The 13,090-nt window shown below is 38.7% G+C and overlaps 1 protein-coding gene and 1 pseudogene across 6 annotated transcripts in view; both read left to right on the forward strand.

The window, feature by feature from the left end:
* LOC105154230 (uncharacterized) overlaps positions 1-13,090 on the forward strand; it is a 242,674-nt gene that overhangs the window by 155,786 nt on the left and 73,798 nt on the right. The window lies entirely within an intron of this gene.
* LOC147909512 (uncharacterized) overlaps positions 1-13,090 on the forward strand; it is a 28,128-nt pseudogene continuing 15,038 nt past the window's right edge.

Raw genomic sequence — 13,090 nt, forward strand, 5'->3', positions numbered from 1 at the left:
AAGTAAAAGAAATCCTATATTTGATCAAAGCTGATCTTATTGCCTAAATATTTCGATGTGAATTTATATACAATATATATGTACATAGACAATTCTGTAAACTGCATAATAAAGTCCTTTTCGATTTTGAAATGGAATCATGGATGGAACTACAGTAGTATTATAAAATTATGTATTATAATTGTTTGTTGATATACGTTCTCTTGAAAAACGATATTCACTCACTAGTTGATCAAACGGATATTCACTTATAAGTAAAGTAACAATAGGCAGCGAATCACTTATATCTACAGGAGGCTCGTGCCGAAATGGTAACCGAATTACGTTCCTCTGGGGAATAGCTGTGAGTGGCGAAGAAATGTTACTCGCAACGACTTTCCTTTTCAGTAAGTGGAAGAGGGCGCAAGACCTGTTCGTTCTCCAAGAATCTCTGGAGGAACAAATTCGTATCCTGAACTGATACGCAATTATACGATAGAATTTTCGGTTCACGATTCGTGGGGTCGGAGATAATCCAGCCTAGCGCTACCACCTGCGCAGTAGGCGTATCGAGAGGTTTTTACGAAGGAAAAGAGAACCGTGTAGGTCACACCGATCAATGAATCAATTTGGTGGCGACTCGCGGGATCGAGATCGACAAACAAAAGGCCTCGCAGAGATCACGATTTAAAGGGCTGAATCTGTGATGCCACGTATGAAAAAAACCTCGGATCTTGAGCACGGCGTTAATTGCAGAGAAACGCGAAACTTGGCTAAGTCCGTGAATTTCTCGCCGAAACATTTAACAAGTAAGTCGGCGCGTTGTCGTTTAGTATGCAATGCCTGACACAGCGATTCCGATACAAAACTAACCGTGGATCCTTGATCTAGTAACGCACGAATTTTAAAACTTCGATCTTCAACTATATGAATGTCGACCTAGGCCGTTGCAAAAAGAACATTTATAGGAGTCATGTCAGGCGGAGGAATGGTCTGCACGTTTACAATGGGAATGCTACCCGTAGTAGTAGACGCCTTAGACGCAAAGGGATTAAATGAATCAATTTACGTCCACTCTTATTAGAGCGGAATTTTCCATAATATCTGATATTGAATTATTCGCGGAATGCAACAACGAATGATGTAAATGACGACAGTGCGAGCATTTAAATCTGCTAGGGCATTTCGAAGTGAAATGGCCAGTTTTCAGGCAATTAAAGCAAAGTTTATTTTGCGCAAAATCGCAAAATAACTCGCTACGCGACCGTTCTTTCGAAGAAAATTTTTGCATTTCGAAACGCGATGATTACCAGAGCAACAGGCGTACTTGTATGTGATAACGCTGTTGACCAAAGAACGTGTCATTTTTGAAAGAATGAGTATCCTTGGATGAATCGGAAAGATTGAATAATCCATGGATGTGAAGAGTCAAGAAATCAGTAATGTCCTTATAACACGGAAGGCGATCGCGGTACGCTTTAAATTCCACTCGAGTTCTAAGACTAAATTTCTGAAAAATGAGATAAACTAGAATATCGTCCCATGTGTCCATCAAACGATCGAGATTCTTTAACGCGGCCAAAGATGTTGATATTGTGTTTTGCAATTTTCTCAAGTCGTTCACATTCTCCGTTTTTATTATTGGCAAGCTTGTAAACGCATAAATGAATGTACATCATTGTTTGCTTGTCGTCATGCGATTCGCGACAGACGAGGTATCATCGTAATCATGCGCTAATCGACTTATTATCTCCTAGAGTACGTCGGCCGTCTCATGATAAATAAATGTCCTCCGCGATCAGGATCTCTTTACGAAGTATAGGTTTTTTTGTTCTTCCAGCGTGGCGGTTTGCAGCAACTGTACATGCAGGTTTTGATAGGCGACCCAAAGTGTTTCTAACATGAACAGATCACTCTGGATCTTCGGTGCCGTTATGTTCGCCTTTGAAAATTTTTTGTAGTTTATTAATACTCGTTTGAGTGAGCAAATCTTATAATTCTGCTCGAGAAGCAGATTCGTAATTTCGTTCGCCTTGATGAGACTTACTTAATGGCGGAACTTTACAGCGTTGACCAGGGTCACTTTTACAAAACGAGACACGTTGCGGCGTCGATGTGAGAATCATCTTTACAGCGAGACGCGTCGCGGCGTCCACGAGAGAGTCACTGCTACAGAACTTGACGCGTCGCGCCGTCGACGCGAAAGTCACTTTGATCAAATGAGACGCGTTGCAGCGTCGTCGAAAGCATAACTCGAGAACGAGCGGAAAGCGAGATTTGAGAGAGCAAGGAACGACGCAGGCCCTACGCAATACAGCGATCGTTTTCACTTTTCCGTTGATCTGCTTCCGTAGATTCAGCTCGAAATAAAAGTACATTTTTTTCTATTAAAAGTTTCCTACTCATCGATTTTACCGTTGTCGCCGGAATATTAGCGAGGTATCTCGAACGAAAAAATATCCCGGCTCATGATCATATGAAATAGTAAAAAATGAGTTACTTTACTTTGCTGTTACATTATGACTCGTGGGGGAGGAGGATAAGCTTTAGGCATAATATAGCAAAGTCAACGAAATTTAATGCTTTTGGCATGGTTGTCTAACATATTTTCGAATAAATCGCGAGAGAAAACTTAATTCTTTCACCGATCATAGCCATATGATCGACACGCGCTACGAGCGAATTCTCGCAGCGACATGGCGTCTTCGACGACGGAGATACGGAGGTGATAGAGAAATGGGAATGCGATCTTGACCGAAAAATGTGTGAGAATAACGAGATGTGCAATTTTCTTGAAAATGCTCTGACAATAAAGAACCTCATCTCTCGATCTGCGCGATGCATTTTTTAGTGGCCGTATGAGAAATATAGCAATTCAATGCGATGTTGCGGGAATGGAGAAAATACGCTACGTAGACATATGCTCTTTGTATCCTTATGTACTGAAAACGGGTGCTTTTCCGATCGATCACCCAAAGATCTACATCGGAGAGGAATGTTCTGAGTTAATCGGCGCAGTTCCGGATTTCGATTTTAACTCGATCGAAGGACTCATTCGTTGTAAAATACTCCCTCCGCGCGATCTCTTTCACGCGGTACTCTCGTATGTGGCAAATTGTTGTTCGCGCTGTGTCGGAGTTGCTGCGAAACGTTCTCGCAAGCAGAATGTATACACAGTTTCGCCGAGCGAATTCGAGGATGCCTGGGTATCCTATGAATTACGTGAAAGTCGTCGAGAAAAGTTATCACAGAAGTGAGCGAAATTTAGCAATACAAGGTCACGCGATATGATCTCGATACGCGGCAGGGTGGATTGTTTACCGGGTATATCAATAGCTTTTTGTAATTGGAGCAGGAAGCTAGCGGATGACCGAATGAATGCGTGGATGACGAAACTAAGGAGCGATATCTTCGGGAATACGGGAAAATCGAGGGAAACGTATCGTTCTCGATAAAAATAACATTACTCGAAATCCAAGTCTACGTTCGGAAAAGCTTAAAATCTTTTTAGGGAAAATTCGGTCAACGAACCCATTTGCTTAACACTGAGATTGTGAAAAATTACCAACGATTGGCAGTTTTGCTCACGAGCCCGGAACCGATATATTACTCGTCAATGACGAGGTAATATATGTCTCGTGGAGATTGCGAGAAGAAATGGTCGTAGCTTTTCCGCAGACCAACGTCGTGATCGCAGCATTCACGGCGCTGGCGCGACTGAAATTATACAAACATTTAGAATTATTGGATAAACAAGTATTATATTATGATACAGATTTTTGTGTATATATATATATATATATATATATATATATATATATTATATAAATACAGACAAACCGAACGAGTACGAATCATGTACGGGCAATTTTTTATTGGATATGACCAACGAACTCGAGAGCTACGGGTGCGGTAGTTATATCGAATCGTTCGTGTCAGCTAATCGGCCCGAAATTCTATATGTACGTTGTTCGTACACCAGAAGATTGCCTGCATGAAATTTGTGAAGTAAAAGGGATAACGCATAATTATAAGAACTCGCTAAGTATAAATTTCGATAGTATTAGAAGATTAATAATAGAACATGAGAGAAAAAGGCGCAGAGAAGAGGAGAAAGAAATATCACGTCCTAATATAAATCTGCGTTTTAATACAATCCGGCGCATCGCATTTCGAGATTGTGACGCGAGAGTGTGACGCGAAATGAAACAAAAATGTGCGCACCAGTGTTAATAAAACATAGATTTATCAATAATCATTAATCTCTTCTGTTTCGTGAATGAATAACGTTTTCTTCTTTTTCTTCTTCTTCTTCTTCTTCTTATTCAAACCGATTCTCTCTCTTATTTTTAGGAACATTAACGAGTTTTCCCAACGCTTATTATAGTTTAAGTGTCATATATAAGAAGAATGTAAAAATTAATGTCTAAGTTTTGTAAATAAAAAATGAAATAAAAAAACGTAAATATTTTTGGAAAATTTTTTCATTAACTTTATTATTAAGTGATTTAATGTAAAATGTACATATTATGTTCATAATTTATAATTATATTTATAAGTAAAATATATTTAAATATTAAATAAAATTTAAAGTCTAATATTTTATTTTCCTTTTCCCTTTTTAAATTAAATAACGAATAATAAATAAAAATGATCTTATACTTGAAAATGGAAAAAAGGTTTTTTTGTCTCTTAATTCCCTCCCTACTATCGCTTTTCTTTTTTCGACGTAGGGTTTTCCTAAGTGACATCGCGTATAAGCTCCTTGACTATGATACGATTCCGGAGACGCTCGCACTTGGCGACGAAATTGTACGCTATTTGTGAACGCTATTCGTGATTAACGCGAAAGTTAAGCTTGTGTGCGTCGCACAGCGACGAGGTCAGCGCTTTGTCTGTCGCGATGCTCTTCGCTTCGCTCCGCGCTACCGCGCGGATATATGCTAGCGCGAGCTCCCTCCCGCCGCGGGAATTAGCTTATTCCCCTCTCTCTCCCATTCCTTAAATTTTGTTTCTTTTCGCGTATTCTCGTGATTATTAAGCATCGTTTTTCTTTTTGCTTTTTGAAGTCACGCAGGGAAATCGAATTGTTAATTTCGTAAAATGGGTGTGCGCTGGAAACATCCTTGGATCATATGCGGGCCGATCGGTTGCGGGAAAACAATTTTTGTAAAGAGTTCTCCGAATTTTCTCTCATGTCTGACGTGAGTTTTAAGAGAGTGTTTATTTTATTACGCGAAGTGGCAAGAAGCTTATCATCAGTTATACGACTCTCGTGTAAAAGCGGACGAAGAATAGAGCTGGGGAAGCGACAGCGGTAAAGCGACGATAAAGAAGAATATAATTGAATTTCGCGAGAGTTTATCTCGTCCGGAAGATTACTCGAACGATCCGTTTTCTCCAAAATTGGTGATAATCGATGATCTTAAAGAATAATCGTCGAGCGACGCAATCGTTGATCTTTTTACTAAAGGCAGTCATCACAAGAATCTCCATGTTATTCTTATCTCGTAGAATCTCTTCCATCAGGTCGTGGACAGCGCGATGTATCACTCAATGCGAATTACATTGTAGTTTTCAAAAATCTGCGTGATCGCGCTTAAATTCGACATTTAGCGCGTCTATCCCAATGATCCAAAATTCCTAGAAGAGGCATACTATGACGCTACATAGAGATATTACGATTATTTATTGCTCGACCTGAAGCAATCTCTGGATGAATATCGATTTCGTATGTGTATTTTTCCTGAAGATACGATTCATTACGGTTACATACTCCGTAGATCATTTTCGAGCGGATTCGTATAAAAGACGAGCACGTGTGATAATACAACAGTATGTTTTTCTCGCAATGATGGCGAATGACAAGAAATCGCACAGTGCGATAAAAATTGCCACACATTCGATCGGTAAAAAAAAATGCCTGTCTTCTCGCGGCAATGTATCATCTGAACAAAAATCAACACACATCTTCCTACGCGCCGTAGGAAAAACTCGCTATATCTGCGAATGTGTTTTTAATACACTCGAAGGGAACGTCTCACTTGAATGATCCAAAACAAAATCGGATAAGCAAATACAAAATACCGCTGCGACGCATCGCGGCAAAGCGCGGAAATTGGAAGGATAAAAGAAAGCTATTGGTGCAGCGAAGCGGTTTTTTTCTACTATACTTATACTATCGGATCTATATTATCGACCTTATTATCTCTAATTATCGAGGGAACGAAATAGTAGGGACAAAAAGGCTATGGAGAGGGCTAAAGAAATGATTTTAATTTTGACGGAAAATCTCTAGAGAATGCAAGTAGGACAGCTACACCGATTCACGGATACAGCAACCAGTAGATGGTTCTAGTGTCGTCCGGGTGGGGAGGACGAAGTCACAGACGTTGGGTCCGAGAAAGGGCGAAGCGCGTCACCGAGGGTCTGTGTTAGAGGGAAAAGGGGGTTTCGTTCCTTCTCTTTCTTCAATCTATTGTAGGATGCAGTTCTCTCTCTTCCACCCGTTGTAATCCTATACTTATTATTCACGCTGTCTTCTTCCCGTTGCGTTCTTTCTCTCTTCAACTCTCTCTTCAACTTTTTTCTCGCACACATTAAAGATATTTTATTAAGTAATTATTAAAAGAGATACTTTATCTCTTAGCTTCCTAGAGAGATGATCAATTTTGATTCCCATCGCATTGTCTAATCGATAACACATCATTTTAACACACATAATAAGAAACATGTTCGTTCTTATTCACATACACAATTTGGAGGAACACATTGTTGTCAACTACAATCTTTTGTTTGATTTTCTTTTCATTTTGGAGTGAGTTTTATAATTGATACTACGTCCGAAAGCGAATTTTTTATTTAATTTTTATATATTTTATCTACGTAACATTTCTATTGTCATCTTTGCGTCACATCGAAAATGATCCAACAGGGATCGAAACGTTTGTGTTTATTCACTTGCTAACTGTCAAATTATTGTATTATAAATTTTATGTTTTTTTATTTCATGATATGTTTTATTTCATTTTTTAACTATTTAATACAAATTTATTATTTTATGGTGATTGTTTTAGACTCGTAGCCCTTTGTTCTTTTTATTTATTTTTATTTATTTTTATTTTTCTAATTATAAAAATTTTTTTACACGATTTATTGGATATACATATGCATACATGTATTATTTCTTGGTAAAGTTTATTTATAAGCAAATCAGGAACAAAAATCTTTTATAAATAAAATTAATATTTCCTGTTGTTACCTCTAAACTCCGCATGTATGGAGCTGAGGGGATGATCACAACCGAATTATTAGACCGATTTGGTCGTGTACAAGCTCCGGACCTTCAGGAAGCTATGGGAAAGGACCGACGCAAATCGGGAGGCACTTTGCTTTGTCCTGAGGCTCCTGATGAGCCGGGGATCGAATGGAGGATGAAGTGGAAACCTCAATTCGTGCTCTGCTAAGCGGACTCATGAGTCGAAGGTACTTTTAGTTTTAAAGGTATGAAACTCAAACTGTATGAATGTACCAGAGCAGTGTGCAAGGGCGCACTTTAACGTCAGATGTGTCAGTACGTCCATATGCCCTGGCTTTAAGTCATGGAACTTAATCCAAGTGGAGAGAGGGCAATCGCGGAAGAGCTTACAATAAATACAAGGAGAGGTTTTTCAAATAAATAAGGGAATAAACGGTTACATTTAATAGTAATATAATTAAAAGAATACTTAGTAATACATTTTTTTTAAATTATAAAATACAACCCTTCTTTGGTTCTTTATTCTAAAATATATGGTCATATATATTTATGTATGTATGAATGTGTGGAAAGAGAGTTGTGTGTAATGCGGGCGTTATTTTGAATGCACAGGGAGGAGGAGGAAATTAAAGTTGTGTAATCTCATACGGTTGGAGGGAAAGTGGATCGATGGGAATGAGGGATGGTATGGGGACTGAAAATAGACAAGTGGATCTCGCGATGTTGACTATCACCTGGTAGTGGAAGGAATAAAATAAGACATGTACTCTAACAATTAAATATTATGAAAGAGAAGGGAAAAGTGACTAGCAGGAGACTAAGCGTCGGTTTGCACAGGAGGAATTGAGGGAGTGATATCCGAGAAAATTCCTCAATCGGGAGTGGCGATATCGGATGTGAAACAGAAGGAGGATTGGACAGGAAGAGATCATCAAAAAAGTCTGGGGAAACAAAGGAGTAGATCGCAGACAAGGGCGTAAGAAATGTCTAGCATCGGTGATAGGATTGAGGCAGGAGGTTGAACAACCGGAGTTTGTTCTACCGATGTTTGAATTAGCGGAGATTGTTCTCGAGAGTTTTTCCGTGGTGTTAGAGCGGACATGGGCGGTGAGTCGACGCGCGTTGTTAGTCCCCGCTAGGTGACGGTGACGAGGGGTGGAAGAACTGCGTAAACGCACTAAAAATTTGGTCATCTTTAAAGAGGGATCACACAAGAAGAGGAGAGACTATCCAATGTACTGCAGCGAAATCAAAGACTTACTACTTGGCTATAGTGATGTAGGGTGCCCGAGAGACCATCGGAGAGGGTGCTATCAACTGTGGAATGCTGGGCGCCAGGTCCACTTCGTCAATTTTCCCGGTCAGCCAGTGCCATTGGTTTTAAGTTGATAGTATGGTTTTACTAGATTGCCTGACTCTACTGGAGAAAAAGGCTTCGAGAATTGGATGAAGCCTTTTTCAAAGGTCCCGACACAACTATAGCTTCAAAAATCTCAGAGAAAAATCACTGAGGGCCGCGGAACTGCGGTTTTTATACTAATCACTCCTGATTATTCAAGTTCGGGTTGGTGGAATAGGTTTTATTAACTAGTAGTAGGATTTTTCTTTGCTCTTGAATTGGTTAAGATTTTAGGAAAAGAAGGATGTCGACCGGAGTTTGTAGTGTGGGAAAATGTTCCTTTATTTTATGATTTTAATATTTATGGGAAAACGCACGTGCAGTACATCAAGAAAGCGCACGTGCAGCGTCGGCACGAGATCATCCAGAATCTACCCCTGAATGTCGCGTATCGCTTCATAGATTTTGTGAACACGTATTCGTGAGAATCGTCCGCGAATTGACCGTTAAAAATTATCTTGGCGTCAGTCGTACGCTTCTGACATATTTATTATTATTTTAGCCGCAGTGTCCAAGGAGCATAAACTCGATGTCCTTTTGATCCTGCCGCTCGCGCACGTGCACCGATTTTTAGTTTATCTCGGAACGACATTTACGAGGAGGTACTGAATTTTCGTTTTAGTTTTTAGTGTGGGAAAGAAAATTTTTGGTCTTCTCTAGGCTATAACACTCAACTTGTTCGCAGCTTTCTCTTTATTTCAACAAATTCCAGATCTCCACGAAAGAAAAGAGTCGTAGGAGTCTGCTGAATGTAACAATGTAATTAAAGTAATTAAATTTTATAAGATACATGTAAAACAAAAAATAAAAAGAATAAAAAAAGGACTAAATTAATAATGTATAATTGTATGAAATATATTTAGAAACGGTATAGCTAATATTACGAATTTACCGTTATATCAGTAGAAAGTTTATGATTGATCACAATAATGAGACAAAATCATATTGCAACAATTTAATTAATCCTTTTATAATAATAAATAATTGTCGTTATTAAGCAATAATTTGATATTGTAATAATGAACATAGACCGTGCAAATGTTCAAAGAAATAATTTATTTTTATCTAAGGGATCAGTTGATCAAAAATGTTGGCTTTTTATACTTTCAAAAAGATATAACATTTTTAACAAAGATATTCGAGGAACGAATTCTTTGCAATTAGGATACCGGTGGTATACGTCTGTATGGAAACACATTATTCGTTATAACATTACTCTGAAAAATTAACACTAAATTTGTAAAGATACGTAAAATTCCACATTGAATACACTGCCTAAACTCATTTTTGAAAAGAGAATAGGAACAGACAGACTTTACTGTCGACGCTAATCCCTTAGATATAAAAAAAGAATTCGATATCGAAAGTGTATTCTTATATGTGTGTCATTGCATAGTTTAATGTAGGCTTGATGACAATTACACTGAAAATTAACTCACATATTTGTAAAGATAAGTAAAATTCCATATTGAATATACCATCCGAAAAAAAAAATGAATAAAAAAATGAAAAAATAAATATAAATAATGTAATAAAATAATGAAATAAAAAACGCACGAAAAAGAGTTCTAATATATCAATCAAATGAATAGTTACCGCTGCAGTCATCGCATAAAAAAACTTCTGTGAAGATATTATACTTTAAACAAGAATTGTACGTTTACGATTGTTATACTTTATAGACGCCACGATTCTTTTCTTTCGAAAGAATCGGCTCCACGTCGCGACTATGGTTAGCGTCTATGAGACTTGAGTGGAGTCCTCTAATAACGATCTGACAGAACTCTCTAATAACGATAACAGAACTTAAAAGAAGGATCAGACAAGCTCCGTGAAAATTTGTAAACGCCAATCAAGGAATAACAACCTTAATGCAGGCCCGAAAAGTAATAAGATTGCAAAACATTATCAATGCACCGAAGTCACGCAATAATAAAAATCCAAACTTTGTCATCCCAGACTGATAATAATTTCATCTTAAGAAAACAGGCTCTACGTCGAGCTTAAAAAATCATAAAACACATGGGATAACTTCCTATGGTAGCGTTATCTAAGATCGGACTCGCGAATGACAATGATTGTCCTGCACGCAAAATTAGTGCACGGTAACCGTTTGTTTACCTAGCCATATTTTCCAAGGATAGCAAAATTCGTCATCCATCTGGAGCAATCGTGCTCCTTTAAAAAAAAAATATAAATCATTTTTTTTCTTCTTGAAACTCCCCTAACATGCACTTTAGATTAATAACGGTAGGACACTATAAAAATCGTAAATCTCACGTGACATTGTAACTAATTATTGCATCCTAGACAAAGAGCACTACGCCCTTTTTTCGGGGTATGAATAGAGGTCCCGCGGAAGCGCAGAACGTCAGTACGGAAATCAACCTAGCCTGGTCCATGTCAGTCATTTGCACAAAAAAGTGAGTTCGTGCAAACCAGAGAATTAGCTCGTATCGCGCATATCTTAATCTTCGAACTGGTGTTCTTGGACAGCGCGCGCGCGCGCGTGTGTGTGTGTGTGCGTGCATGTGTGTATGTGTATGTGTGTGTATATATATATATATATATATATATATATATATGTGTATATAATATATTAGGTGTATAATTTTGCTTCCGCCGTTTTTTTTTCGAGGCTTTATTGTAAAAAACTGGTTATACATTTATGATTCAAAGTATTGTCCATCGCTGGCCACTACTTTCTCCCATCTTTCGGGCAGCGTACGAATCCCGCGTCGAAAAAACTCATCATCTTTTGAGGCGATCCACGAATCGATCCAATTTTTTATTTCTTCATAAGACCGAAAGTGCTGGTCAGGCCGTGTGCCATTGATCGAAACAAGTGATGAACAAGTCAGAGGGAGCAACGTCTGGAGAATACGGCGGGTGGGGTAGGACTTCCCATTTCAACGTTTCCAAGTATGTCTTGACCACTTTCGCAACATGGGGTCGAGCTGTCATGCTGCAAAATCACTTTATTGGGTCTCTCGTTGTATTGCGGCCGTTTGTCTTTCAATGCTCGATTCAAATGCATCAATTGCGTTCGATACTGATCGCCTGTGATTGTTTCAGTCGGTTTTAACAGCTCATAATACACTACGCCGAGCTGATCTCACCAAATACAGAGCATGACCTTGGAGCCGAATATTCGGTTTGGCTGTCGACATGGAAGCATGGGAACTCCCCATGATTTTCTGCGCTTGGGGTTATCGTAATGAACCCATTTTTCGTCCCCTAATATATATGCATGTATGTGTGTGTATGTGTGAGTGAGTGAGTGTGTATGTGTGTGTGTGTGCATTTTATATATATATAGGTATAGTAAAAAAAATCCATTATTTTTCCAATAGATGGCTTTAGTAATCTGTATCACGCGTAGACGAGACACCTAATATATATGTATATATATATATATATATATATATATATATATATGCATGTATATACACTCATATGCGCGTAACGGACATATACATATATTTTACCTTTTGTCCGGTTATAGTGCACGCTCGTACATCAAACAAAAAATAGGGACGAACCCCTTACGTCAGAAGAAATAGGCGGAGCCGTCCATCTAGCCAAAGCGTGTCACTACCACTTACCGACGATTATCTAGAAATTTTGTACTCGCTAGTTTCAGAATAAACACAATCACTAGACCTGACCTCTTCCCCTCGATCCCGTTATCCAGGAAATTCTAAACTATTTCCCTCCTATTCTCAAAGAACGATTCCCTCCCCCTCCTCCTCTCGAAGAACGATTCCCTCTCCATCCTCTCTTAAATCAGCTCCTCCATATCAGCCAGATTTCGCGCCGATTGAACGGGATCGGCTTTTTAGACTGTGTTCCTCCCCCTCCAATGAAGGGGATAGAATAGTAGCGGTCTATATTCCTAAAAACCTCACCCCGTATACCGTCCTATATAAGCATTTCATCCCGATGTGCTCCTGCATCATTTTCTTCGCCTCCATTATTCAATAACCTTATTTCTTCTTCTCTCACACACACACACACACACACACACACACACACACACACACACACACACACTCTCTCTCTCTCTCTCTCTCTCTCTCTCTCTCTCAATTTCTTTAAAAAAGTCACTGAATGTCACTAAAAATCTCTGAAAAATGATTTCAGACATTTTTAACGAAGTTTTCAGAGACATTTTTTTATCAGGGATAACGTCCCTTCGGGACGTTGACCCATATTCCGAGACCGAAAAGGTGCGTATGACTCACAGGTGTTCGTCTCTGTGCGTATAAGATACTGTGAATACCTGTGAGATTGAGTGTAACCGTTCTTCCATACCTTCTCCATTCTCCCTCCTTGTCTCCTCGATCAAATTTCTAAGAGTTTGGACGTAACACGATACTCTGTATGAAATTAATAAGCAATATTGCTCATTGTTGATGCATTTCAGTCGCAGTATAAAGAATTTGGATTTCGAT

This window comes from Acromyrmex echinatior, chromosome 6 (genome assembly GCF_024713525.1).
Source record: "Acromyrmex echinatior isolate Ae372 chromosome 6, ASM2471352v2, whole genome shotgun sequence".
Classification (NCBI taxonomy): Eukaryota; Metazoa; Arthropoda; class Insecta; order Hymenoptera; family Formicidae; genus Acromyrmex; species Acromyrmex echinatior.